We start from the raw sequence: 25,936 nt of genomic DNA on the forward strand, positions 1-25,936 counted from the left end.
AGTTTAGCATGTTACCACCTCTTAATTTTTGTCTCACAAATAATGATTCTAGAACTGTCCTAAAGCCAGAACTATATTTAGTAAACATACAGGATTGTCTTTTAAACTGCTTCATAGAACATCATCGGCATGATTAGCAGAAGGTGCCAGATTTAGGGTGATAATCACTTACTGCTCTCTTACCTAAACATACAAACCTAAGTAAGGTTCATTTTGTATCTGCTGAATTACCTAAAACTACTACAATTCTACAATATAATAGCAGAATGTAGTCATGGCAGCAATATAGCGTTTGGAGTAAGAAAAATTAGGTTTTAGTTCACACCTTTCTGTTCTTTATTTAGAAGATCTTTCTAACTTGACTTTTTAAAATACAGTGTAAGTTTGCTGATAATAACTTGTGCCTGACCTAACTACTTTGGTTACCCTGTGAAATAACTGAAATAATACCTTTCAAATCATTCTGTAGACTAGGTGAAATAATTATTATAAATATGATTTTGTGGGTTTGGTAGTTACAACAAATTGATAGAATTTGGTGAGATTAAATACTTCACTGAACACATAAAAAACTTCATTGAAATAAAATATAATCCATAATAAGAAACTGTCTTCAGAGTAGTACTTTTCCTTTCAACTACCTAACTTTCACTTGTCTTTTGTCATTTTCATTTCCTACTCTTACCCCTGAAAGAAAAACAGAGATTTCCATTCATCTACTGATAACAGGGGCTGGTTATGTCTAGTGAAATTCATTACTGCTTTGTTTTCTATGAGATCCTTTAAACTCTGTTTGAGTTGTCCTCTTGCCATGTCCATTTTTTCTGTTGTCTAGATCACTCTGATGTGTACTTTGATTACCTATTCATTTCTTTGCTGCCTCTTGTACACTACATAATGACAAGAATGTCCATCATGTTGAAGAAAGAAGTTTTTTGGTACCTTAAGATAAATGAATTTAGAGTTTTGATGTTGCATACACAGAAAAAAAGTCCTACAGAATGTAAAATTAGTATTGATTAAATAAAAAATTTGAATTATATTTAAATGTGTAAAGATAATAAATAATTATCAAAAGGAAAAATCAGAGGCAAGAAACAAATGTACTATAGTTAAGAGATTTAAGTCTGTATTTTTCTTGGTGTTGTTTCCTTTAATGGTTATAGAAAACATTATAAAGGATCTCACTGTTGCTATTTATGCCTTGTGAAGTTGCCCCAAACTGTTTATGTCTATAAAAAAATTGATGTATATGATCTTTTATCTGTGTCAGATATGCATCAGCAATTCATATTAATATGGGTTTTTAGGAAATCCAATATTTTTGTATGTCTTATTACCCTTACTGAGCAAGGTAAGATTCTGGTTGTTATTGTTCAAGCTGACACATTCCTTGATGATAGAATTTTTCTTGGGCTTGATTGTCTAAGGCAGTAAACACAATATACTCAGCACTTATTTTGTGCTGAGCATAAAACATCACATTTGGATTTCTGGGAGAGTTCCAAAGATATTCCGATGACCAGGGGAATTTTACAATTTCACACAAAATCCCCATCAACACTTGGGATTACAAGGTCTTTTTAAGTGAAAGTAACTGAGGTATAAAATGATATCCCAGTGTACTTAACCAACACTGTTTAATGCCAATGATTTTAAGCACTTGTCTTCATATGCTTATTGACTCTTTTGGTTTCCTATTCTATAAACTGCCTAAATATATATTCTTTATTTACTTTCTATTACAGTTTTGGCATCTTTGTTGTTAATTTGATGAAGTTATTTATATGTTCTAGATAACAATCTATTTCTTGTATTAAATTCTTCAATTCCACCCTCTACTTTTAAATTCATGTAAATTCTATACATTCTCAATTCTAGGATTTTTCTTCTTTTTGAGAAACCTACAAATGCTCTAAAATGTATAGAGAAGTATAAGAATGCACAAAGAGCCCAATCATTTTTTTAAAAGAAGTTATAAAAGTAAGATACACTATAGTATGCTATAGTATTAGTTGTATGTTTTAAATTTTGGCATTTAGAAGAACACACAGATAAAGCAATTGAAAAAATAGAGAGCTAGAAACTAAACCATTTGTATTTGGCCATTTCATATACAATAAAACATTACCATAAATTGCTGGGGAAAGATGGAGAGTTTAAGTAGATTGCAGCAAGAAGCCTAGTTCTCCATAGAGAACAAGAAACTTAATCACGACATTCAAGGATGGAAACTAGATGGGTTAAATTTTTAATTTTGAAGGTTAAATTGCAAAGTTAATAAAGGAAAATTAAGGAAAACTTCATTGTGTCCTAGAGGCAGAAAATAAACTTCTTGTATAAAAATTTTACAGAACAAATGACAAGGCAAAAATTGATAAATTTAGTTACATCAAAATCAAAGATTTCTCTTCATAAAGGACATTATTATCATTTACAATTTTATTCACTAGCAACACAAAATGCAAAATATATTTTTAAAAGTGATACCAGCGATAACAAAAATATACAGTGTCTAGAAATAAAGATGTGCAAGAATTTTATATAAAGAGAAACAGTATTTTAAAGATTTTTTTTTCTTTTCAACTTGATCTGTAGATTCATCTCAATGAAATCCACAATTTGTGAAGTGGGGTCAATAAGCCCTTCCCAATGGACTTACACCCAAGAATATATAAAAGCCTTCTTTAAAAAAATAAAGGATTAGGACTTGTGTTCCAAATTATTAAGATTTATAATAAAGCTAAAGTTTTTAAAATAGCATATATTGGGACAGGGATAGTACAATGGACTAATTCAATACAGTGATGGTCCTAGAAAATACCCCCCACACATACAGAAACATGATTAATGAGTGAAGTGGACTGATCACAACTGGAATGGGGGAAATTATTATAATTTTAAAAATATATGCTATTTTTTATAGTACACACCAACTTACAAAACCACTTTGCTTAGTAATTGGTAGATATAGCTAAGCAAGAATTCAGTACCAATGAAAACCGTCTGTTGTTCATCAGAAATATAATTAGTAAATTGCTATATTTATCAACAAACTGAAACTACAAATTTTTTTAAGTCTTTTTTTAAAGATTTTATTTATTTATTTGACAGAGAGAGACACAGTGAGAGAGGGAACACAAGCAGGGGGAGTGGGAGAAGGAGAAACAGGCTCCCGCTGAGCAGGGAGCCCGATGAGGGGCTCAATCCCAGGACCCTGGGATCATGACCTGAGCCGAAGGCAGACGCTTAACCGAATGAGCCACCCAGGTGCCCCAAAATTTGTTTTAAGTCTTATTTCTTTAAATAACCTTGAAGAATGAAGAAAACATTGAGGTACAGTTGATGAACTCTTGTGCTCTTTATTTCTTCATTTGTAATAAAAGGCAATACATTATCAGTCATGTGTAATGTGGGTCAAATGTATCAAAAGGACTCGCTAATTTCCAAACTGCTCTTTTCTCTGTGCCTTTTGTTAAGTGGATTTCCTTTGGATAAAAACCCTTGTGTGATCAGACAAGTAACCCTTATATTACATGGTAAGTTAGATATATTAAGACTGCATATTCTACTTCCTTATCAGGGTGTCAAATTCCAAATGCCTTATGATTATATATTAATATGTAATTATAATCATATTCCCAGTTCTAAGCAATAAGGAGAAACAGTGGAAACAAAACAAAACAAATCCCAAATCACTGCCTATGTGGGTTAACATTCTAGTTGGTAAAATGACAATCAAGCTAACTGTAAGTAACGTTTATCTAATACTACTACTGCATACTTAATTATGCCAAAAAAAAGTAACTTAATAATGAGTCCACGCAAAAAAATTTTCCTTCCTTCACAGTAATAATGAGTCCAGGCAAAAAAATAAGATAATGCAGAAATCTGCATTATCTCACAGTTTCTGTGAGTATTCAGGCTGCTTCTGGCTCAGGGTCTCTCATAAGGCTGCTTGTCAACATCTCATTCATAGCTGTGGTCAGAAGCTCCACTAACGAGCTCCCTCATGTGTCTATCGGCTGTTGTTTGGAGACATCATTCTTTGCCATATGATCTTGACCATAGGGTTACTCATAAAATATCAGCGTATTTTGCCCAAAGAAAGAGATGGAAGCCACCATTTTTTGGAAACCTAATCTCAGAAGTGGCATCCCTCCATTAGGTCATATTGTCCTTTATTATAAGTGTGCCAATGAGTCCTGCCCACATTTAAAAGAGAGGAAATGACACAGGGGCATGAATACCAGGAGGTGGGGAACACTGGGGACCATTTTAGAGGCTGCTTCCTACAGGAAGTAAATATAGTGATAAAGGCTAAGAAGAAAATAATGCAGAGGAGATAATAAGTTTCAGGGGAAAAAGCTGAAATTTTAGATAGGATGAGAAAACTGCAGTGACAGTGACATTTGAAAAAAAGTAAGGGTGGGTGACACATATGGATATGTGAGGCCAGACCATTTCAGACTAAGAAAAGGGCAAACAAAGAGATCCTGATCTATAACAAATTGGTAAGGACGAAATAAAAATTAGCACGAACTGAGAAAGTTAAAATTGGCCATCTCATTCATTAGACTGGGATAACTGACAAGGCCAGCTCAAAGTTAACCTGAAACAACATGTCTCTAAGGATGTGCTGCACCTGTAACGTGTCATAACCGCTACCTTCTTTAGTGACTACTGATTTCTTCATCACTGAGAAACTCTGTCCCCTGAAAATCAGACCAGCAGAAATATGGTTCGAAAACATATCACTAAGAATAAAACATGCCACTCTCGTCTGGGTATCTAAGTCATCTTGATACAGAGCAGAAGTCTCAATTTTTAATCCAGGTGCAAAGATGCAGATAATGGTTTTCTAGACACAACGTTCCACATTTAAACTGATTTTGTAGTTTCCACGGAAACAGAATCCTTGGTCCACTTTCCAAACCAGACGTCATTTTGACCCCTTTATACAAGGCCCAGTTTTGTCTTTAGCCTATCAAAACCCTACTTCACTTAGATTTGGCCTAAATGCCACCTATCCCAAATCTTGAAGTAAATTTCTCTTTTTCTTCGTGGCAACGTCGTTTGATTCTATCATGTACAGTCTATCTCACTGAGATAGGTCCCCAAACCTAACTTCGTGGGACTACAGGCTTGTCCCTATTGTCTTAAATTGATTGAGCTGGCAAAGTAAAGAGTGTTAAGAGAATGAGGGGAGACAGTAGTAGAGGACAATAAAGAAATACATTTTCCTTCCTTTACAGTAATAATGAGTCCACGCAAATGCAGGATTCTATTATATTGCTGGCATTGCATAGATAATATCACTTCAATGAAAACTGAAGACCGTCAGACAAACTAATTGAAAGAACATGGTCAGAGATATTTTGGAGATATTTGGATGGATGGATAGTAAAACAGGAAGTGAATTTTCAGCCTTGGACACATAGTGGGAATAGAATTAATTTAATATATTATTTGCTTTCTGGGGGGAAGATTCTACACTGCCCCATTAGGGAACCAGGATAATTACCTAAGGAGCAACAATTTGTTGATGGAGCTAAGAGTAGGATAACCAGGAGAGACTTCTGTTCTTTTCTTCCAAAGGGAATAACAAAGCCCTGGATGAGCAAAATTTGTAACAGCAGGTAAAAATATTCAATGCTGAGTATGGATGGGGGCATGTTTGGATCTGAGTAATTTTTCTGGTAGCTTCTCTTTGCTCTGGTTTCCTGATTGGGTGAAACTAATATATTACTGGCTGTGAGCACATGGTCTATCCTGCCCACCCCTTACAGGGACCAAACAACAACTTGGAGTAAGGGTTTCTATAGAGAAAATTAAAACTTGCCCTCAGGAGCTCTGTTTCAAAGTTTAACCTTTTGGGGAGTTGAGGTGAGGCAGAGCATGTTAGCAAGTCCACCTGGAAGCATCCTTTAGCCATATATTCCAACCTAAAATTAATAATAATAAAATGTTCCATGATAATTATTATTCCATTTATTTGGTTACTGTGTCTACCTCTAAATTAATTTTGAATTTGTGTGGAAAGCACATTATGGATTGACATTACAGAGCCCCAACAGTCTGTTCTAGCTAACATACCGTTTTTCTGGGGTGCCTGGGTGGCTCACTCGGTTAAGCGGCTGCCTTCGGCTCAGGTCATGATCCCTGGGTCCTGGGATTGAGCCCCACATCCGGCTCCCTGCTCAGTGGAGAGCCTGCTTCTCCCTCTCTCTCTGCCTGCCGCTCTGCCTACTTGTGGTTTCTCTCTTTGTGTCAAATAAATAAATAAAATCTTAAAAGAAAAATATACCATTTTTCTATTCCTCATCTTATCCAAACATCTGGAAAATGTTATCTGCATTTGCTATTTCTACATTCTTACTTTGTTAGCAACATATTCTGATTTGCTTTTATTACCAAAAGTGTGCTGAACTCTTTTTAAAGTTTATAATTACCTTTATGTTGCTAAAATTTGTTACCCAAACTCTTAACATTTGAAAAGTTTGATCATTCTCTCCATGATACACTTTCTTTTCTTAGCCTCTATTTACCTCATCAACATATCTCCGTTTCTTTTACTGGAGGATATGTCCTCCTTTACCCAACCTCCAAAATCTAAAATCTGAGGTCCTCAGGTTTGGCTTTCAGTTCCTGTTTTCTTCTGTACTCCTTAGGTAACTTCATCTAGGCTAATGATCTTAATCTTAAATGAAACTTACACACACACACACACACACACAGCCGCTAAGATATTTTATCCAGACATAATATATTTCATGAGCTCCTTCAGACCCAAAGTCAAATAAGCATCTACTTGCTATCTTTATCTAGATAACTATCAAGTACCTCAGATTTATCATTTTTATTTTTTTTTTAAGATTTTTTTTAATTTATTTTTTAGAGAGCGAGCGAGAGAGAAACAGCATGAGAGGGGAGAGGGTCAGAGGGAGAAGCAGGCTCCCTGCTGAGCCGGGAGCCCGATGTGGGACTCGATCCCAGGACCCTGGGATCATGACCTGAGTCGAAGGCAGACGCTTAACCATCTGAGCCACCCAGGCGCCCTGATTTATCATTTTTAAACTTGACTGTCTTCATCCTCTCCAAAGCTGTTCATATTTGTTTTCCCCTTCATATTAAATTGTGTCCCAGTCCATTTAGAGCTTCCAATACAAACCTAAAAGTCATTCTTTTCTGTGGTTACCTGTCCCACCACCCCTGATACACATTGGAATCTGTGTACAGAGATTCTATAAATTCACTTCAAACTGCCATCATCTCTATCTTGAAAAAATGCAATAAACACCTATCTCTCTTCAATGATTCTTATTTCCCTCCAAACAATTCTATTCACTGGGCTCAAATTTTTCTAATCTAGATGATCACATTTCTATTCATATGGTAAACCTTTTTTTAAAAAGACTTTATTTATTTATTTGACAGAGAGGCAGAGAACGAGCACAAATAGGCAGAGTGGCAGGCAGAAGGAGAGGAAAAAGCAGACTCCCTGGGATCATGACCTCCTGGGATCAAGCCCTGAGCTGAAGGCAGCCGCTTAACCAGCTGACCCACCCAGGCGCCCCATCATATGGTAAATCTTCAAAGCCTCATCATTTTACCTCAAAATCCATTTTTTTCATAAGTCAGAGCAATCTTTTTCTAAAAAGGGAAGTGAGTCATGCCATTCTTTCCTTAAAATCATCCCATAACTTTTCCATTATGAAGGGACATGCTTTGGTAGTTTTAGCACTGACCCTACAGATCTCCATAATAGGATCTAATTTACCTTTTAATCCTCAGTTTTACCCACTACTTAATCTCTACCCTATGCTCCAGCAACTGGACTACTCACCATTGCCACCAATGAGCTGGGTCTTTTCTAATACTGTTTCTTGAAATCTCTGTGCTCCTCTCTCAATGAGAAAATATCTAAACAAAGTATTTTGACTTTGAGTCTAACTCAAATTATAACTCTCCAATAAAGCCTTCTTCTTCTTTGCTTTTTCATGATCTCTTTTGTGGATATTTTTCACAATGCATATAATTTATAAATGGATGAGTATGTATCTACCTTTTCTCTTTATGTTGGACCCCTGGAGTACTAAGACTTATTAATCTACATATCCCCAGGTCTTAGTAAAGTGCCTGGTCCAAAGTGAGTATTTTGGAAGTGGTGATTGAATCACATTGAGAAAATACTGATTATCAACTAATCAGGGTTCATAAAGGTGGGTAATCTAGCCTTGAGATTTTGTACACATTAAATGCCATTGTGAACTCCTTTTTCTTTTTCTACTTTTGAGTATTCATGCTCCAAAATGCTATTGTAAATAAGTAACAAGAATATATATTCACCCTATAGGTTTGACAACAACTATGAAATCATTTTCACATGGATTTTCAACTGTGTTCAAAAGTGTTGCTATCATTAGAACAGAGGACATTTGAAATAGTGCTATATATTTCCTTTATAGGCAAAACATACTGACATTTGGGAAATAGTCTTTGCTACCTAATACCATGATAAAAATCATCAGTGAACTCAACTTATACATAAATAAGGCATAGATTTCTTAGAATTTATGAAGTAAACACATGCTATTGTTAATATTAATATCATTATTATTGGTCCCAATATAATTTCCAAGCATGTCAGTTAGCCTACAGCATGTAGTTGAATAAATAGGCCTAACACACTTTCTTTCCACTGACCACAAATTTCCATACCCTAGTTCTCTACAGAAATTGCACATCTCTAACTCATTGCCTAAAGAAATCGGCTTTATCTAAGCAACTGGTAGGAATATCTCTATAACACATGAGCTGGTTAGCATTTATAGGTTGCACACTATGACGTCAGTAATGAAATGAAACAAAATTAGAAAAACAAGTTAATATGCATTTATACCTTTAAAAGTTTAATAATGAAAATGTGCTCTATAGTGAGACTAAAGAGTTAGAAAGGCTAGGTTTCCCCATGCATTAAGTGGCCTGAGGGCTATATTTACATATGTCACTTAACCAGTTATCCCTGAAGTGCCTTACTGCTTAATCATGTGAAGGTCTCAATCTGTGTGGCACACAGCCTATTGACAAACAAACTCAGATTCTTTGATTATACTTCCCCCCCATGTCCATTTAAAAGTTTTAATCTCCCTTATACCAATATGTATGACTTGACCTCCCCATCTACATACACATTTCCCCCAAAGTGATTTTCCATAAAGCTTGGTCAAAATTTGACTTGTAAGGGAGATTTTGAATATATTTTATAACACAGAGCTGAATCCAGAGGAAAAAAAAAAAGTAAGAAAACTCTCCTCCACAAGGATTTCATTCAGCCCACTTTTAAACTTGATCCATAATTTGATCGAATGCTCTTGGGCACTATTAAATAGTAATAATGAACTTCACCTAAAGCCCTTAGTAATTTTGTTCCACATTTCCTTCTCTAATTATCCACTATTCCCTATTTATTATTACTTCATTCTCTGCCTTGAGGCTGTCTAAAAATACTAAGAATGATAAATTAAACAATACATTTGGCACCAAGTTAACCTGTGGGGAGGGTTATAATTTAATGGGTTGTCTTCTGAATTAATTATTTCTGAATTATTTAATTGCAGTTTCTAAACAAATTTCTTAGAATATGTGACTTTAGAACTTGCAATATACTTCTAATAAAATTATAATGACAAAAATCATAGATATAATTATCTATTAAGTTAAATTTTATAGTAATTTGACTATACATCTATAGAGATTTACTGATTATATTTTTACTAGCAAGCATTGTCTTCTATAGAAGTTTAACAATATTTTCGTTAGTATCTCACCAGTACAGACATTAAATTATTGGAATTTTGAAGCTAATGCCTTTTCCCCCTAAGTAACAATAATTATTGACTCCTATATTAAAGTCTTATGAGTCTCTTAGATTAAGTACTACTTTAAAGAACTTGATGGTACATTGTACACTGTTTACTTAATCCTATCATTCTCATTAAAATTCTGTGAAAACCAGTTTCTTATTCTCTGAGCTAAAACCTCCACATTTAATGTGGGAAAGTTGTCTTTTAGAAGAATCCACATCGCAAAATGGCAACCATGTTATTTGTAGTGTGAAACTTAACCCATATTGCATAATGTTTTTTTAGTTTTCTTCTTGGAGAAGCAGAACTCTTATGGAAGTTTCCTTCCATAAACAAAAACTTCTCAACCATTTATCAGCAGCAGCAGGTCCAGAAGAAGTGAAACAGCTCATCTGGTCTTAACCTCTGGAATTTTCCCAAATTAATTACCTACTACATCCAGCCCACAAAAGCCTTCTCAAATTTCATGTATGAATGGCTGCAGTGGTGATCCAAAGCTCTTTACAACCTCCTTTAATACTTTGAACTGCTGGACAGTGGTTTTTAATGCTTTAAAAAGCTCAGTAGTAGAAAGAAAGTTTTCACTGAGTGCTAAGATATTATTCAACTGTAAAGTCTTAAATTTCAAGTATATCGAGTCTCTTAATATATAATGTTCTTTTACATATTGTTTAAACTTAACTACAAGAAATAGACTAAGTGCATGATGTGCAGTTAATAATGGACTAATTTTATTCTTACACCTAGAATAATATAGCTTCTGCATGTCTTAAAAATATTGATGATATAACTGTCTCAGAAAACATATTTAGGAAGGCAAATGCATTCCAAAAGGAAAATGGAATTCTCATACAGTACAGACAAGGAACAAAGTTGCTATAAGAACTTTGGAATACTATTTGACATTATCTATTAAATTTAAACACCCATGTACCCAGTGACCTAACAATTTCGTAAGTGGGTATAAAAGTGCACCTACAGAACTGGGCAAGAATACTCACAGAAAAAAAATGTGTAAAATCCCCACACTGATACAGTAGTAAATTAGGAAAATATAAATTATAGTATGTACATACAATGAAATACTATGTAATGATAAAAATTAAATAATTATAGCTACATGCAATAATATGTCTGAATCTTACATAATATTGATCAAAATAAGCCCAACACAAAGATTATATTAATTAATTTATATAATATGCAATAACAGGCAAATCAGTCTGTAGAATTGAGGTTAAGACAGTGGTAACTTTTGGGGAGAAGGGAGGAAATGTGGATGGTATGGGCAGAAGGCTGGATTCTGAGTGTTTGGTTGTTACTTGATCAAGGTGATGGTTACACAAATGTGTTTACTTTGCCCATTCAACTGTATATTTATGATTTATCCACTCTTCTATATATCTGTAGTGCTTCAATTAAAATGGTAAAAATTTGGGTGTGCCTGGGTGGCTCAGTCCATTAAGTATCTGACTTTTAGTTTCGGCTCAGGTCATGACCTCAGGGCCCTGTGATTGAGCCCCCATCAAGTACCATGCTCAGTGCAGAGTCTGCTTGTCCCTCACCCTCTGTCCCTCCCCCTACTTGTGCTCTCTCTCTCTCTCAAATAAATAAATACAATCTTTAAAATATTAAAACAATGGTAAAAAAAATTTAACTTGACATATTAAAACATACACTTTAAATATTAACATCTATCTTTCTTGACCATTATCATCACCATTCTCTCCGTTCTCTACCTTATAGACTGTAATTTGATTCTCTTTCCCTCATTTCCTAATCCAAACTGTCATGAATTATTTAATTTTTGGTCTTGAAATATGTTTTATAATTGTCCTTAATATGATTCAGTTTGATCTTCATGCCCACTGTTATTCTCCTAGTGGAGATTCTACTCAATTCAAGCTTAAGCAATTGAACTCCTTCAGAATGATTTTACTGATTTACATTTCTTTTATCTGTCATAAATAATTTTCTGGAGCCACTACTTTTAGAATTTGACACTTATGATCAAATAGTTTCTTTAGTGACTTTGATCACCTACAAGAACTTGATTAAACTATTTTGCTTTGCTTTGAAGACCCTTCATTTTCTGACCCTCACTATTTCATTATTATTTACTCAGGTTTTCTGTACAAAGTGCCTTCTTCAGAAAAACTTCAATTCTCTATCATTTTATGGAAAATATATTCTCAGGGCAGTTACTTTCTTAGTCTAGATGTTCTTTCATTGTCTGTTTTTTTTTTTTTTTTCTGTATTTGTCCATACTTAACTATCCTTCAAAGGTATCTTTGTTTCAGTTATTTCTTAAAGTTTTATTTGATTACACCAGATTGGCTGATCCCCTTTCCTTTGTAACATTTCTACCATTCTTACAGAATGCATAGTATAATGATTAATTACATTCCCAATTATTTATAAAGATTCTATTAATATTATATGTCTCAGGGTCTGCACATATTAATACACAGATGGAGATGTACAGAAAAGCTCAATACCCTGTTCTCCAGAATCTCATAGTCATGTAGAGATAAAGGTAAGGAAAGCACATAACGAGAGTATCATGGAGTGTTAAACCTTGTAATATTTTTGAATGTTAAGGGAACATAGGACAGAAAGCAATAAAAAATTTCTTGGAAAAAGCACTGTGGGTTTCACAGAGAGGGCTATCAAATGGATTTGGTAGGCAAACCCCAACATGGGGCTCCATCTCAACATCCATGAGGTCATGAATGAGCTGAATTCATCAGTCAAACACTTAACCAACTGAGCCACCTGATGTCCCAATTGTTGTCAATATTTTTAAGGATGATTTGGTCAATACACTTATTCTATTTTTTATTTAGCAGTAAAATCTATTTTTGGATACAGTACAAGTACAGAGAGCAAGAGTAGAGGTTCAAAGCTTTTGATTCTTTTCTATTTTCATTTGGCCACTCCTTATTTATTATTATTATTTTTTTAAACAAAGCAAGAGTTTGCTAACTCTTAAGCCTTAGCACAATCAGTAGGGTTAAAATGACAATGAGTGGTTGATACCAGCAAAAATAAGCAGCACAGGCTTGTAAATTGTATGTGTGTAAGGCAAGTGTTATAATTCCACAAAGTACACAGATTTTTTTTAAGAATTTTTGAAGGAGAGGGGTTTAAACTGCCCTTAATATGTAGGAGGAAATTTAATAGTAGAAGAAAATAAAGAGATATCTTATTTTTATCTAAAAGATTTATGTTTATATTCCCCTGGGAGGAAAAGATTAATTATTCATAAATAAGTTGTCTTATATTTCTTTTATGTTCTATTAAAAACATATATTTTTATCCCTTATGGAAATACTAGTGTTCTACATTTTAAACATGAAAAATCTTACTGTGCCTATTAAATTTACCACTAGGCTGAGCATATTTTAAATACTCAAAATAATTTACAAGACACATATATCACAAGAACATATTGTACTATTTTTAAAAAATTGAAAAATTCACTTGCAACAGGTCTTAACTAAGGGGTTTATATACCTGCATGTGTTTCAATTTCTTTAAATAACTATTGAATTTGGGGTCCCTAAGATAAATTTTTGAGGGAAAGTATAAAAAGTCAACATAAAAAATAAAAATACTTGTTTAAAAATCTATTTTAACCAAGTATTTATTTTTCACCAAATGTAATAAATTGATGACATTTCTATGAAAAAAAAAGACTTTCAAATTAAGTAAATTATATAAACACCCTTCAGGTGACAGAAATTTCCAAATGTACATGCATTTTTGTATAGTATAATTTAAATTGGTTTTACTAACAAAATAAGAAAATAACAGTGTGGCATTTGCAGATAACTATGCCTGAGTTGCTGTGTTAATTTTTAAAAGATATTCATAATTGTTTTATGTTAATTGTGTTTGAAATAGCATCCATTAAATTACAGTTTTATATTTATTTATTGTACAATTATCTAAAATTATTTTCAGTCAAGGCCACCTAGCGTGTAAATAATGCCCTAAAATTTAAATCTATAGAAACAAATCATGTTCCTACCACGTTATTTATTTCTAAGTAGCATCATATCTGCATGCATAATAAAAGTTGCTGCTTTTTCCCCAAAATTAACAGTCAATTAACTATCTGAATGCAGGTTTGGGTAACAGTTGTTTTGACATATTATTTTGCATTCCATTTTACAAGAATACAAATAATATATATACGCTTTAATTCACACCCCTAAGTAGTAATATATGATATTTTATAAGTATAATGTGTACAGTTAGTACCAAATCTACAGAAAGGAATACAATTTACAAATAGAATGTGTTGTTACCAAAGTATGGAAATGATAAAACACAACTTTCTTTTACAGTTAGTTCATTATATTAGAATTTATTTCTTTTAACAAACATTGGAATTTCATTTTCATTTCAATATTAGGGAATAAAGCCTACTATATTTTCTTGTTCAGCGTCAATGTGTTTTTTTATTATCATGTGTTAGATACCTGACATAGATACACAAATGGAATGAATGACCCATCCAGCTGATTTTTTTCTGAACTTGCATTGTATTATTTTAAATGGGAAACTCAAAGCCACAAATTATTTTGTTAAATTGATATATTTTTACAACTGAAATACTATGAGTATATAAATCTACAGTAATCCATATTTCATGTGAATTTATTTGAAACATGAAAATGAAAATACATTTTCTTCTTTACTACTATATACACGGATATCCACATGACACATATACATAAATATCTATGACCCATGTAGGTATAATAAAAAGTCAGATAAGCATTAATGGCTATTATATTCATATTGAGTTAAATTATATGTGTGTGGCCTGTATGTGAGTGCAAAGTCTTTCACAAAGTTGGACACTGGGCATACCTGGATTTGCATCCAAGCAAACTTTGGCATTTATTAGCTGGCTCAACAAACAAATATATTGTAAATTCCCTTATCCTCAGTTGCTTAATTTGAAAAATGAAGTTATTGTTGTTGTAAGGATAAATAAAATCAAATACATAAAATGCTATGCATGCAGTTAAATATGTCATTATTGCTCAATAAGTTGGATAGCCATAAATACGTAAAATGTTAAAATCTATATCTGGATGAAATATATGCTGTTTCAAAGTGATATATTAATTTCCTAAATGTTTAATATCTAAGTACTACACAAGAAAACTATTTACTTCAAAGTAGATACATAAATTCTGTCTTTTTAAATACATTTATATCCATATATAAATACACGATCAACCAAGATGTCTTTAATGATCATTTTTATAGAGATAGAGTAAATAAATAATAAAATTAAGATGTCTTTTAGGAATACCTCATGTGTGCTAATTACAAGGTTCAAAAAACAGAGACAACATTTCTTGGGAAAACTGTTAGATTGTACTTCTTTCTATTATGCACCAATTGCAACCTCTCCTTTTGTACTATAATGCACATACAGAGAATTTTATTTGCCTTGATTAGATAATTGTAGTTTCTTAGAGCTGAACAAACATGATGAATTTTGGAAATCACAAATACATCAATTTTATAAGTCATGGCACTTTATGTCTATCTTTGAAACTACTCTCTGTGCCATTGTCATAATACCTGACATTTAGAACATCAATCCAAATTATTACTTGTGTGGATGAAAATATGTAGAGAAGAACTAAGAAAGTGTACATATAATGATTCAAGTTTTAATATCTCAAATCTGTATAATGTTCACCATCTGTATTACCACCACCTGTTAGTTCCAGTCCCCATTATCTCAATGAGGTGAGAAATTGCATTAATGAAACAAGTGTATAGTTACTAAGGTTCCTACCTGAAATTCAAAGTCAAGTTTCTTTCCACTACACCATTCTCAAGATGCTGCAATCTAATGAGAAAGAAAATATTGGTACATAAATATGCATAATACAAGATTGAATATTGTACATTTCTAAGAGAGGTGCAAAAAAGTATTAAAAAGGCTGCAAGGAGGGAGTAATTGCATATGGAGTGCAATACGAAAAAGAACTTTATTAAAAAGTTGTCATTTTAATAATTAACCTGAATGGGGGTGCTTGGGTGGCTCAGTTGATTAAGGGGTTAAGCATCTGTCTTCAGCTCAGGTCATGATCCCAGTGCCTTGGGTGTGAGTTCCGAGTCTGCTTCTCACTCTTCCTCTCCCTCTGCCTCTGCTCCTCCCCCCCCACTCATGCTCTCTCTCTCTCTGTCTCAAATAAATAAAATCTTAAAAAAAAAAAAAAAGAACCTGAGTGATTCTAAATAAGGCTTATTTTCATTGCCAACTAGGAAATATTTCAAACACTTTAAAACAATTTCTTCTTAAATCTTTATAAGCCAATTCCACCTCTAAAATTCAGGGCAACTAAAAGAAAAACAGTTTTTATCTAACTCTTGAGACACAAATCTTATTGTCAAAGCCTTCTCCCTACTGCAATAGCCTCTTTCCCTCCTTTGCAATAGAATTTTGAATAAACCTCTCCTTACTAAGTGCAGATTTGTTTTTTATTAGACATCACATTTGAATGAGATCAAAATTCCTTTTTTTTTTTTTTTAAGATTTTACTTATTTATTTGACAGAGAGAGACATAGTGAAAGACAGAACACAAGCAGGGGGAGTAGGAGAGAGAGAAGCAGGCTTCCCGCGGAGAAGGGAGCCCGATGTGGGGCTCAATCCCAGGACCGTGGGATCATGACCCAAGCCGAAGGCAGACGCTTAATGACTGAACCACCCAGGGACCCCGAGATCAAAATTCTAGACCATAAAAATATTCATATAGAGAGAGCCATCACTATTTTTTTATCTTATATTTTTTTCTCCTGTATATAATTTCAAGAGTAAAACAGAGAAAATGTTTAGGAGATCAAAATCTTGAATAAATAAAAATGTATGCCATAAATAAAATAACAGAAAATAATTCACTATAATAAAAGCACTTCAAAATCAAAATAGAAGTTACTTTCCTTTACATTTAATTGGAAATACTAATTATTATTTCATGACAAGCATACACATGTAACTCATGCACATATCTGGCTCTCTATTTACATTCCAATGCCATGAAAGCTCAAGGAATACTAGAATATGAAAATATTTTTGAGGTGCCTGGGTGACACAGTCAGTTAAGCACCAGACTCTTGATTTCTGTTCAGGTCATGATCTCAGGGTTGTGAGATCGAGCCCCACGTCGGAATCTGCTTGAGATTCTCCCTCTCCCTCTGCCCCTCCTGCTTGTGCTCTCTCTCTCTCTCTCTCTAAAATAAATAAATATTTTTAAAAACATATTTTCACTATAGATAATTAACCTGCAAAAGTAAATTTGAAATGTATTTACATTAAGAGGAAGCAAAAACTCAGGCATAGCCTAAGAAAATGCTAGCTAAGTAGAGTAGCAAACACAATGAGTTCATAGGTTGTAATAATCAAGCCATGTACAGGATCAAAAATAAAAAATAGATAACTTTGCTTAGGTGATTCTTCCTATGTTTTAAAATAAAACTATAATATTATGCTTAATTTTTTCTTGTTTGTTACTCTTACTTCAAAACTAAGGTTTACCATTCTTGTTTCAAAACGTAAGGGAAAAATACTAAAAATTCGTAGTTTATTTTACGGGTCAGTTTTCTTTAAACTAAGGCTTCGGAATATGTTTTAATCTAATATTTCCAAAAATCACACTTCTGTTCTTCATTGTATGTCCTCTACAGAAATCAGTTACGTTATCAAGGGACTGGATAATTTTAGTGCATTATTGATTTAGGAAAAGAGAATAGATGTAATTAATATCTACAAATGGCAATATTTACATTTATATTATACAATTTTTCTTGATTTAACCAAGTAATCAGTATAGTATTTTTTTTCAGCAACCAGAGATTCTAAATTAATTGTAGCATTGTAATGCAATAGATTACAACTTTAAAGGAAGAAGGAGAAAAGCATTGGACATCCTTCCCCTTTTGTAGTAATGTTACAGTGATAAGCCTCAGAAAAGAACATGCATTTCATACTACTATAACTTTACTACTGTATGTTCACTGAGGAGATGCAAGTATTTGTAGCTCATTAAAGGTACATTAAAATTGTGTTGTGATTTATAGACAGTTGGTCATACTCTACTCCAAAAGTTAGTCTATGACTGATCCTTTTTTTTTAACCCACACCATATGTGATTCTATTGTGTACTACTTTTATATGTGAGTGTTAGATTATTACATTCCCTAGTCACCAACATTTTAAAGTAACCATATATTCACATTTATTCCATAATTATTCATCTGCAAATGTTGAAAATATTGCAGCCACTTAGTATTCACACTTTTATGAAAATATGTGAAATGAATTCCCCCTAAATATAGAATATATACAGGTGAAAATTTAATGAAAAATTTCACACCCAAATTTATTGCTGAATTATTTGTCAGGAAATCCTCACTAGTCCATCAGCTGATGCTAAGGCTGATGCTAAACCCTACATGCAAAATCCACTTATCCCATTACTTCTTCACTATTTTGTTGTTTCCAAGCTAACAGACCATGATTTTATTTCCCAGGGAACAAGAATCTTTTTCTAGGGAGCCTTCTAAACTCCAGCAGGCCTCATCAGAAAACTGATAATCAATGAAGTGTGTACACATTAAATCTCCAAAGAATTCTGATAAAGTAGTGCATTTTTATAGCTTGCCTGTCTTCAGAGAAGCTTTACGAATGAAGCCAATTGCTTTCTCCACTGGGAGTTCTAGATGGTAGAGATCAAGGAAGAGGCTAATATTTACCATTTCACAAATTAAAGAATACATGGTAAGTTTAGTGTCAGACAGCTTTAATTATTTTTCCCCACTTTGTAGTTTGGATAGTTTAATCCGGGTTTCCCTGCAGCTGACAACTTGGAGTGAAAAACCAAGCAGAAGGACAGCGTTTGCTGAGGCAGATAATGTAGCAGAAATGCAGAGGATTTTCTGGGATGCAAGACAATGTTTTGCATCCCTTTAGCTCCCCAACTGAGTGAAAATTCCAATATTCATCTAATGCAGAGAACGTAGGTAATGATACAGTTTTCTGTGCATTTGACTGCGATAGAAAAGATGTAAAAATAACCTGACATAAAATATACAATATTTGTTAAAATTACATCACTTATACTGAAGGATACAGAGAATCAATGTATATTTTGAATGCAGTGAGCAGAAAACATTATTGTTTGTACATGTAATTTATGGACTGTTTTAATGTATTCCTATTATTTTTATTGTTATTTTTTACAAATAATATTGTTGACAATTTAGGAATGTGAAAAAATCAGGATGACGTTCTTCTGGTGCTAAGAAAGAGTTTTAAAAGATTTCGATTCTAATTTGGTGTTGTACATTTTCAAATTTAAAGGACTAATTGTTTAAAAACCTGCAGCAGCCCCTTAGGAACATACCATTCTTGTAACCTAGGGAAACTGCAAGAAAGTGCTTGGCTGGAAACTCATTCTCCTATTCATTTCTAACAGTCTCTAATTAGACCCATTATGAGCCATGAGTTAGATTCCTGATCTTTGAATTTCATACTTGCATTTTTCTCAGTATATATTCTCACTAATTCATGAAATTTTCCTTGAGCCTCTTATGATCCCTTGAGGACATTAATTTCTTTTTGAATCTCCAGCACCTAATAGAATGTACTTATTTCTGGATGTGCCATTTATTCAATCATTCAGTCACCCATACATTCATTCATTCACTGATCAACCCATCAGTCAGTGGATAATTATTGATTACCAATTATGTGTCATGTTGCATATTAAACCTTGAGAATTCAAATATAAATTAAATTTAGCCACTGCCCTAGAGAAGCTTATTGTGAAGCAACTCCTTCTCATCTTAAAGTCCTTATTGATTTACTTTCAAAACATACAAGAGAGTCTTTAACAAGACTTATTATATTAGTCAGATTTACTGTAGTAAAAAAATCTCAATGGCTTGACAATGAAGCTTGCTTATGTACAAGCTAGGGGCTCTGCTCCTGCTCTGTGTTCTGGTTTCATTTCAGGATCCAGGAGATACCTGAATGAAGAAGAAGCCTCCTTTTGGATTACAACATTAATGTGGTAGAGAGTAAATTGCTAGAGAGATAGCAGAAACACACATGGCATTTTAAGCTTCTTCTCAGAAGCAGTATGAAGTTACTTCCTCTCCTGTTTTATTGGCCAGAGAAAGTCATATGAAAAAGACTGACAAGAGAGTAGGGATCAAGTTTCTGAGTCACGTGGGAACATGGCAGTAAGTAGGTATGGACAAATCACTCTAGCAAAGGAAGGAAAGGACTTGGAGTAAGCATGTAATCTGCCAATTTATCTGAGATCTTGCTCTTTATGGGGGATTGTGATTTTGATATGATATTTCATAATGGTATTTCTAATTAGGTAGTGATTAACAATTATTTTAAATATTTTAATATAATACATTTTATTCTTTGGTAACTTTTAACCACATTCCCACAAACCAAGTCTTCATAGTTTGTATCATAAACATTAAATTACCAGAAGATGAAAGAACTGCAAAATAGTTTCTATTATGAAAGAGCACATAAAAATTAGTAGAGAATAAGTTTTGGTATTTTGCCTGGGAAACAAGTCAGATACTGCTACACATAATTCTCTCTGTATTAAAAGGATCATTACACATGCTAAAATATGTGTAGCATGCTGTTATATAAAATATTGTTAAGTAAGGTACTTAACTTTGGAAAAGCAAAATGTTTAATTTTTTATATATACCTATAGATACCTGTATATATGAATAAGTTTATTCATTGAAAATTAGAATTTCTATCTCAGAGAAGCTTACCTTCTATATTCCTCTCAGCTAGTTAGAAGCCTAAGGAAGAAAAGAATCCTATGAACAGAATGTTTTAGGTGAAATACAGCTGCAGGGTTGAAATTTCATTATAATTCTATTCTATTTCCATAGCCCCACAGGAACACATATACTTAATTCATCAGAGACCCTTTATTATCTTTGCAACACCCCCAACATCCACATCGACCCCAAGTCCATTAATATGGCCAGTTATAACATTTACAAAGTGAATCAGGCTTTGAAACAGAACAGTACTGGCAGCATGTTTCATATGCTTCTAAAACACATACAGAAAAACTGCACAGCATGATTTTTCTCAAAAGAATAACAATAGTCTCTTTATATACCTAAAATAAAAAACCTATGTTCATGCTGATACAGTTAGGTGGTTTCAATTCCCATTCATAAGGTGATGTATTGATTTGAAGATGAAATATATAACAAGTTCCTCATTTGAAAGAAGTCATCTCTACTGCCAGCTATTGTAAAATACCCTACTTCGTATAAGTAGAAGACAGTCACTCAAAAACAATTCCAAATTAGCTTAGGAAAAAAACGCAATGTAGAGAAAATGTTATACTTCATTGTATACTCTCTTGACACTAATCTACATACATATATTTTCCCCTTTTTTTCTCTCTTTTCAAATATTCAGAAAGTAACATGTTCATCCCTCTAGTGAATGAATGTTAAGGTGATACTGATTTTATTTTACAAGCCCATTTACGAATACAAGTTTTTTCTTATGTTCTCAGTCTTAAATAACCTTCTCTATATTCTTTCTTACGTAATATATCTTACACTAAATATATTTATGAGTTTTTTCATTTTTCTTTGCCCACTTGGATTTTTTCTTTTGCTTTTACTTAGTCTCCTTTGTGTCTTTCCTATGCTTGTTCTTTTAAACGATATTATATAACAAAGCTTATTTTTAACAGTTTTATTCATAATAGCAATACTATTAGCAATAGAAAGAACTAATGTGCATGGAACACTTGCTTTAAACTTGGAAATCCCCAATGTCATTTACATGTAATGATTCACTGACTATCCATAATAACTACAAAAGTAGAAACGATCATCATCAGCCATCAGATAAAGTGTACTGGGTTTCATATCTGGAAAGCCTAACTCAAGGATAAGTTATTGTGTACTATATGCTTCTCACACCACCTGCTTCCTATGTGAATATCCTGAGGCAACTGACTCCCAAATTTATATTTCCAATTCAGATATTTCACAAGAGCTCCAGATTTATGTATCTAACTCCTTACAAAAAATGTCCACTCATAAAAATAGCTGAAATTCAGCAGGTTGAATACCAAATTGATTTCTATCCCTCCATCATAGGTCCTCTGTGATGTTTTCCATGTCAGAGACACAATACTGACCTCCCAGTTGCCCTAGTCATAGACCTGACCTTGTTTCATTCATTGCCTCCAATCCAAAAACAAGTCCTATCAACGTGGTTTCCCAAATATATCTCAAATCATCCACTTGTCTCTGTCTCCATGGCCACCACCACTATTTTGCAGGGATCTAAAATATCTTCATTCATCTATCTTAAGTCCATTCCATTTTCCACAATTTGACAAGAGAGATTTTTTAAAATTCAACACTGTCATTTCCCTGCTTAAAACCTTTCAACGGTCCTTCATTGTCTATATAAGTTCCCAAAGTCTTAATGTAGTGTACAATTTCTTCCCCAAATTTTCTCTTGGCTTATCCCCAGCCCCTTAATGTCACAACCGACTGAACTGTAGTCTTGGGTTTCCTCTTCTGAACATCTTGTTTCCTCCTTTTGCTTTGCTTCCCTGTTCATTAAGCTGGTTTGGCATTTCTTGTAAGTTTAAACTATGCCTACTCTATGCCATTCCATTTCAAGGTATGCACCTAAGAGAAATGAAATATATGTCCAAGAAAGACTTGTATAATAACCTTCCTAGCAGCTTGAACAATAAGAGGCAAAAACTTAAAATAACCCAAATGCTCATCAACAATAGAGTGATGGGATAGTCTGTCCCCAAAGATGACTGCTCAATTAACCACACTTCCTATTACTCATTCCCTTATGTTCTCCTCTTCCTTGAGTTTTGTGTCACTCTTGTAATTTGCTTTTGATTGATGGAATATACCAGCGGTGAAGTTTCATGATTTCCAACACTGGTTCATAAGAAGACTTGCAACTTCCTCCTGAGTCTCTTGGAATATTCTCTCTTGATATGGTCCCTCACAGAACCCAGTTATGTGGCTATGAAAAATCCAAGCTACATGAAAAGCCATCTGTTGGCACTCTGGCTGACAAATCAGCTAAAAACCTGGCCAATATCCAGCATCAACTGTAGTCATGAGACAGAGCCATTTGGGACATCCAGCCCCAATATCAATCTGACCAACAATGCGGGTGAAACCCTGAGTTGATTACTGCCCAGGTGAGCCCAGCCAATCCTCAAAACTGTTAGAGGTAATAACTGTTGTTTTGTGGTAATTACATAGAAATAGATAACCAGAACAAAATCATAGACAAAATATTGTATATTCAAGTAATGTTATGCTACACTGAACTAATAATGTATAAAGTGGTGTGCAAAAGATTCTTCATACAAAATAGTACATACTGTGTGACTCAATTAATATTAAGTTTAATTTTTTCCTTTAAATTTTATATTATTTTTAAACCATCTTTCTTTTTTTTTCTTACAAATTTTTACTTAAATTCTAGTTAGTTAACATATAATGCAATATTGGTTTCAGGAGTAGAATTTAGTGACTCATCACTTACATATAACATCCACTGCTCATCATAACAAGTGTCCTCCTTAAGACCCATCACCCATTTAGCCAATGCCCCACCCACTTCCCTTCATCAACCCTCAGTTTGTTCTCTATCTTTAAGAGTCTTTTATGGTTTGCCTCCCCCTCTCTTCTTCTCTCTTTTTTTTTCCTTCCCACATGTTCATCTGTTTTGCTTCCTAAATTCCACATATGAGTGAAATCATATGGTATTTGATTTTCTCTGACTTTTTTCACTTAGCATAATACACTCTACCTCCATCCACTCTAGCTCCATTAGAGAAAAACAAATTTAAAAAAATCAAAATTTAAAAAATCTCTCTTGTCAAATCTGGCAAGATTTCATTCTTTTTTATGGCTGAGCAACAGTCAATTGTGTGTGTGTGTGTGTGTGCGTATCACATTTTTTTATCCATTCATCAGTTGATGGACACTTGGAGTCTTTCCATAGTTTGGCTATTGTTGATAATGCTGCTATAAACATCAGGGTGCATGTACCCCTTCAAATCTGTATTTTTGTATCCTTTGGGTAAATACCTAGTAGTATAATTGCTGGATCATGGGGTAGCTCTATTTTTAAATTTTTGAGGAACTTCCATACTGTTTTCCAGAGTGCTGCATCAGTTTGCATTCCCACAGTGTAAAAGATTTTCCCTTTCTCCACATCTTCGCCAACATCTGTTGTTTCCTGTGTTGTTCATTTTGGCCATTTTGACAGGTGTAAGGTGGTACCTCATTGTGATTTTGATTTGTATTTCCCTAATGGTGAGTGATATTGAACATCTTTTCATGTGTCTGTTGGCCATCTGTATGTCTTCTTTGTAGAAATGTCTGTTTATGTTTTCTGCCCATTTTTTTATTGGATTATTTGGGGGTTTTTTGGTGTTGAGTTGTATAAGTTCTTTATAGATTTTGGATACTAACCCTTTATCAGATATGTCATTTGAAAATATTTTCTCCCATTCTGTAGGCTGCCTTTTTGTTGATTGCTTCCCTCACTGTGCAGAAGCTTTTTATCTGGATGAAATCCCAATAGTTCATTTTTGCTTTTGTTCTCCTTGTCTCTGGAGACTTGTCTAGTAAGAAGTTGCTATGGCCGAGGTCAATAGAGGTTTCTGTCTGGGTTCTCCTCTAGAATATTGATGGTTACCTGTCTCAGATTTAGGTCTTTCATCCATTTTGAATTGATTTTTGGGTATGGTATAAGAAAGTGGTTCAGTTTCATTCTTCTGCATGTTGCTGGCCAGTTTTCTCAACACCATCTGTTGAAGACACTGTTTTTGTTTTTTGGGGTTTTTTTCCATTAGATTTTCTTTTGTCAAAGATTAGTTGACCATATAGTAGTTTAAATTTTTAAAAATGTCAACTCATCTATGGTGACAGAAATCAGAACAGTGACTGTTACGATAGGTAGGGATGGATTAGAAGTGGTCATGAGGTAATTTTCTGACATGATGAAAATATTCTATATCTTGATAAATGGTTTGTTACCTGAGTGTTTATGTTTGTCAAAACTCAAGTTGTGCACTTAAGATATGTGTTTCACACTCTGAAAATTATACCTAAAAAATTGTCATTAAGCCAAAAACAGTCTTTTTATAACAATAGCCACTTGTTGGTCCTACGTAAGTTATTAATGGCTACACATTTTTCTTATATCAATAAAACAGTTATTGTAATATTTAAGGTAGCATGTATATTCTCAAGACTTTCCATTTTACCAATTTAGCATACCTTATTTCTTTAACTATTTCTCATATGACATATTTTTAAGTCTTTTCAATACCTGTATATTTCCTCTACTTAAGTTGTCATTTGTCAATAAATATTACTTACTGTCTAAAGGCTGAACACACAATTCCAAAAGAAAGAACCATGGTGGAGAACCACAGGATTATATTCTTCATTACGTGCAAACAAAATCATACTAGTACAAACTATGATTTGTTTCAGTTTTGGCAAACTCATGGTATCCACAGTAAAATAAAAAATAATAAAAAAAAAACTGAGCATCTTTGTCTACCTATATTCTTTCTGATAATTTTAATCTTCATTCTTGAAATAAGTGACTCCTTCTACAAAGCAGTTCTGAAATAATTTTTTTCATGCCCACATTTGCTGTCATCCCAAACCACGTTACATGCTCATGCTCTGGGCTCTGTAAATATCTCTGTCATTGAAGCTTAATATATTGTTATGAATTGATTCAGCAGAGTAGTGCATTGGCCATATTTTATCTCTAGCATTCAACACCATCTTAAAATTCCCTTGTGACAAAAAACTGTTATTGTAATTTTTGGATATTCACCTACAAGTTATAATGATCAAAATTATGCCATAATGTAGCCAGTAGGTCAATATTAGATAAATGAAATAATAACTATAAGCAATAACCACAGGCTGTGGAACATTTTAGGTT

The sequence above is a fragment of the Mirounga leonina genome, unplaced genomic scaffold (genome assembly GCF_011800145.1).
Source record: "Mirounga leonina isolate KUSES-001 unplaced genomic scaffold, KU_Mleo_1.0 Mir_127, whole genome shotgun sequence".
In the NCBI taxonomy this organism is placed as follows: domain Eukaryota; kingdom Metazoa; phylum Chordata; class Mammalia; order Carnivora; family Phocidae; genus Mirounga; species Mirounga leonina.